Source organism: Schistocerca serialis, chromosome 6, assembly GCF_023864345.2.
Source record: "Schistocerca serialis cubense isolate TAMUIC-IGC-003099 chromosome 6, iqSchSeri2.2, whole genome shotgun sequence".
NCBI classification, from domain to species: Eukaryota; Metazoa; Arthropoda; class Insecta; order Orthoptera; family Acrididae; genus Schistocerca; species Schistocerca serialis.
This window is the reverse complement of record NC_064643.1, coordinates 474,441,489-474,447,389: the sequence shown is the minus strand read 5'-3', so window position 1 is coordinate 474,447,389 and position 5,901 is coordinate 474,441,489.

Here is a 5,901-nt window from a genome sequence, read left to right as displayed (position 1 = left end):
ATCGGCTATGACTTCATATTATGGCTGGTAATGATTGAGGGAAGTCTGACTGCAGAACGACACGTCAAGAACATTCTGTGTCCTCATGTGTTAACCCTCGTGGAACAGTGTCGTGGTGCCATTTTTCACCGAGACAATGCTCACCCACGCTTCGCACGTTTCTCTATTAAATGTTTGGGAGATACTGAGGTACTCACGTGGCCAGCGAGATCTAAGATACTCAAATATCCATCCAACCACCCCCCCGCCCCCCCCCCCACCCCCGTACCCACCCCCGATAGAACATCCGTGGCGCCAGGATGTTAACTCCATTCATACAGAGGGAGACGGGGCCGTACCAATGTGGATTCCTTCCCGGGAAGTTAACTATAGATCAAATATTCACCTTAAGACAAATCCTGGAAAAAACAAATGAGTATGGGGTTGGCACGTATCACCTCTTTATATATTTCAAAGCAGCTTATGATAAAATATGGACTTGGTTCAAATGGCTCTGAGCACTATGGGACTCAACTGCTGAGGTCATTAGTCCCCTAGAACTTAGAACTAGTTAAACCTAACTAACCTAAGGACATCACAAACATCCATGCCCGAGGCAGGATTCGAACCTGCGACCGTAGCGGTCTTGCGGTTCCAGACTGCAGCGCCTTTAACCGCACGGCCACTTCGGCCGGCAAATATGGGCTGTGCGGCTGGTCCCGGCGGAGGTTCGAGTTCCCCCTCGGGCATGGGCGTATGTGTTCGTCCTTAGGATAATTTAGATTAATTAGTGTGTAAGGTTAGGACTGATGATCTTAGCAGTCAAGTCCCATAAGATTTCACACACCTTTGAACATTTTGAACATGATAAAATAAATAGATAGTAGTTATATCAAGCTCTAGATGAACTGGGAATCTCGAGAAAGTTGGTAAGACTGGTCAGAATGACAATGAGTGAAACACAAGGTAGTGTAAGAATAGGAGGAATGATGTCCAATACATTGAGTATTAAAAACGGAGTGCGACAAGGGGATGCATTGGAATGTCTTCTCTTTAATGCCGCCCTGGAGAAGGTGATGAGAAACGCAAAACTTCTCAATAGGGGAGCGATCTTCTATAAATCACTGCAGATACTGGCCTACGCGGATGACATAGACGTAATAGCAAGAACCCAAAAAGCAATGGAAGAGACATTTTCAGCTCAGGAACAGACTAGTAGGAGTATGGAGTTTATTATTAATGAACAAAAAACAAAATATATGTCAGCTGGAAAAACACATGGAGGAAATATGCCAAATGCAATAACAATGGGCTATTATACGTTTGAGAGAGTTGAACATTTCAAGTACCTGGGCTAGACAGTTACGCGTCTAAATGATACCTCCTATGAAATCAAGCAGAGATTAATACTAGCCAGTAGAGCCTATTTTGCCGTAGCAAGACTTCTATCCTCAAGGCTCCTGACTCCTAACACTAAATTAACTATCTATAAATCACTTATACGACCAGTGCTTACATATGCCTCTGAAGCCTGGACATTTACAACTAAAGATATTGAAACACTGGATGCATTTGAAAGAAAGATACTTAGACGAATTGTCGGCCCAATCAAAAAATGGTTCAAATGGCTCTGAGGACCATGGGACTTAACATCTATGGTCATCAGTCCCCTAGAACTTAGAGCTACTTAAACCTAACTAACCTAAGGACGTCACACAACACCCAGTCATCACGAGGCAGAGAAAATCCCTGACCCCGTCGTGAATCGAACCCGGGAACCCGGGCGTGGGAAGCGAGAACGCTACCGCACGACAATCGGCCCAATCGGTGAAAGAGGAAGATGGAGGAGGAGATTAGATTATATTAGATTAATACTTGTTCCATAGATCATGAGTACGACACTTCGTAATGATGTGGAACGTGTCAGGTTAATAAAAGGTGTCTATACAAGATATTACATTACACAAAATATTACATGACACTTAATATTTTTAATTTTTTTGTGGGGGTTGAGGAAATTACCCACTTACTATATCCAAAAATTCATCTAATGAGTAGAAGGAGTTGCCATTAAGAAATTCTTTTAATTTCCTTTTAAATGCTATATGGCTATCTGTCAGACTTTTGATGCTATTAGGTAAGTGACCAAAGACTTTTGTGGCAGCATAATTTACCCCTTCTGAGCCAAAGTTAGATTTAACCTTGAGTAGTGAAGATCATCCTTTCTGCTAGTGTTGTAGCCATGTACATTGCTTATACTTTTGAATTCGTTCGGATTGTTAATAACATGTTTCATAAGTGAATATATATATTGTGAGGCTACAGTGAAGATGTCTAGCTCTTTAAATAAGTGTCTGCAGGATGATCTTGGATGAGCTGCAGCAGTTATTCTGATTACACGCTTTTGTGCAATGAACACTCTTTTACTCAATGATGAGTTGCCCCAGAATATGATGCCATATGAAAGCAGAGAATGAAAATAGGCGTGGTAAGCTAATTTACTGAGATGTATATCGCCAAAATTTGCAATGACCCTAATAGCATAAGCAGCTGAACTCAAAAGTTTCAGCAGACTCTCAGTGTGTTTTTTCCAGTTCAACCCCTCATCAATGCATACACCTAGAAATTTTGAATATTGTACCTTAGCTACCGATTTCTGATCGAAATCTATGTTTATTAATAGTGTCATTCCATTTACTGTGTGGGACTGTATACACTGTGATTTGTCAAAGTTTAATGAGAGCCCATTTGCAGAGAACCACTTAAAGATTTTCTGAAAAAACATCGTTTACATTTTTACCAGTTAATTCTTGTCTGTTGGGTGTGATAGCTATACTTGTATCATCGGCAAAAAGTACCAGCTTTGCATCTTTGTGAATATAGAATGGAAAGTCATTAATATATATTAAAAACAACAGTGGACCCAAGACCGAACCTCGGGCACCCCATTCTTGATTGTTCCCCAGTTTGAGAAATCACCAGTTTTTTGCATATTATGTGAACTGCTTATTTCAGCTTTGTGCACTATTCCAGTTAGGTATGATTTAAACAATTTGAGCACTGTCCCATTCATACCACAGTACTTGAGCTTAACTAGAAGTATTCCATAATTTAAACAACCATGAGTTGTATGTCATATACAAAGACCAATCCATCAGTAGGATATTGAAATCATCCAGACTCAGATGGGCGGGACATGTGGCTCGCATCAATGATGCAGAAGTACCAAAAAGAATATTACAAGGCAAGCCAGGAGGGTAGAGAGAGCGTGGTCGACCACGAGGCAGATGGGAAGATGGAGTAATCGAAGATCTTAGGAAGATGGGCTATAGAAACTGGCGAGTATTGGCAAAGGACCTAGAGAAATGGAAGGGAATTGTAGAAGAGGCCAAGGCTCATCATGAGCTGTAGAGCCAAGAAAGAAGAACATCGACTCATCACATGTAATCTCAAAGATGACGAACGTTCACGACCGTTACAGCATGTACTTAAAGCAAACCTGATTTACATCCACATACTGGAGCTACTAGCGCCAATTTAGTACGACTATTGCGGAATATGAATAGACATCACCTTTCAGATGCAGAAACACGCCTACCAACCCAACTTTCGCTTATGTCACGCAACTCCTCCTTGGTGCATGTGAAACTGGTAAACATCGGTGAGTACCACCGGAGCTGCTAACACCGGTTCGTTGGCAACGTGTGCGGCTATTTCCCGCGTTCGCTGTTCAGTGGAGCACATCGCGCACTGCACACAGGCACGACACGCGAGTTCCCACATCTGCCGGCGATGCCGCCGCCAAATTACAGAGCAGCGGTAGCTGTCAGCGTTGCGCCGCGCCGCTGCCCCCGCCACGTCACGTCGCCAGCTGCCTGCCGGCCTGCTGGCCGCTCCTCCTGCCACTTACCACTCTCTCCGTCGCTCCTGTGGACACAAACTGACACCGAGCAAATTATCACATACAGGCGGTTTCCCAAAAACATTGAACCGCCGAAGATATTACACTACTGGCCATTAAAATTGCTACACCACGAAGATGACGTGATCCAGACGTGAAATTTAACCGACAGGAGAAAGATGCTGTGATATGCAAATGATTAGCTTTTCAGAGCATTCACACAAGGTTGGCGCCGGTGGCGACACCTACAACGGGCTGACATGAGGAAAGTTTCCAACCGATTTCTCACACACAAACAGCAGTTGACCGGCGTTGCGTGGTGAAACGTTGTTGTGATGCCTCGTGTAAGGAGGAGAAATGCGCACCATCACGTTTCCGACTATGATAAAGGTCGGATTGTAGCCTATCGCGATTGCGGTTTATCGTATCGCGACATTTTCAGAATATGGAATCGGTGGGGTCAGGAGGGTAATACGGAACGCCGTGCTGGATCCCAACGGCCTCGTATCACTAGCAGTCGAGATGACAGGCATCTTATCCGCATGGCTGTAACGGATCGTGCAGCCACGTCTCGATCACTGAGTCAACAGATGGGGACGTTTGCAAGACAACAACCATCTCTACGAACAGTTCGACGACGTTTGCAGCAGCGTGGTCCATCAGTTCGGAGACCATGGCTGCGGTTGCCCTTAACGTTGCATTACAGACAGGAGCGCCTGCGATGCTGTACTCAACGACGAACCTTGGTGCACGAATGGCAAAACGTCATTTTATCGGATGAATCCATGGTCGCATCCGTGTTTGGCGACATCGCGGTGAACGCACATTGGAAGCGTGTATTCGTCATCGCCATACTGGCGTATCACCCAGCGTTATGGTAAGGCGTGCCATTGGTTACACGTCTCGGTCACCTCTTCATTCGCATTGATGGTACTTTGAACAGTGGACGTTACATTTCAGATGTGTTACGACCCGTGGCTCTACCCTTCATTCGATTCCTGCGAAACCCTACATTTCAGCAGGATAATGCACGACCGCATGTTGCAGGTCCTGTACGGCCATTTCTGGATACAGAAAATGTTCGATTGCTGCCCTGGCTAGCACATTCTCCAGATCTCTCACCAATTGAAAACGTCTGGTCAATGGTGGCCGAGCAACTGGCTCGTCACAATACGCCAGTCACTACTCTTGATGAACTGTGGCGTCGTGTTGAAACTGTATGGGCAGCTGTACCTCTACACGCCATCCAAGCTCTGTTTGACTCAATGCCCAGGCGTATCGAGGCCGTTATTACGGCCAGAGGTGGTTGGTCTGGGTACTGATTTCTCAGGATCTTTGCACCCAAATTACGTGAAAATGTAATCACACGTTAGTTCTAGTATAATATATTTGTCCAATGAATACCCGTTTATCATCTGCATTTCTTCTTGGTGTAGCAATTTTAATGGCCAGTAGTGTATGTTGGCGCGCAGTCCCTTAGCGTTTTTGTTTTGCATTTTGGTATTCCGCTTGCTATGGATTTATTTACCGATTGTCATTTTTTTATCTGAACTTCAGTGTTGCTGTTTGAGTTTACATACTGCCACTTTGTGATTTGGAGACAGTGAACTCTAGAAAATGTGGAAAATGGAGTGCCGAGTGGAGACCGCAGAACATTTCCTACATATTCTTCTATTAGAATTAAGTATATGGGTGACAGCGATGGAGGCAGCCATAAATATTTCCGACCTGTAGAGCAAGGCAATAATATGGTTTTCTCCTTTTGAAAAGGATCCTTTTCACATTAGAAACCCTCCGCATTCAAGAAGACATTCAGGGTGTGATGGAAAACGTTGAAACGCATGAATGCACAACGATACTTGTCATTGTACTCGAGAACAGCTAAATGTAATGCACTGTGATCATTCCACCATCGTGTGACATTTGCATGGAGTGGGGAAGGTTCAAAAATTGGGTGTATGGGTACCGCGTGCTCCAAGCCAAAATCATAAAAATCAGCGGATGTCCATATGTGTATCTCT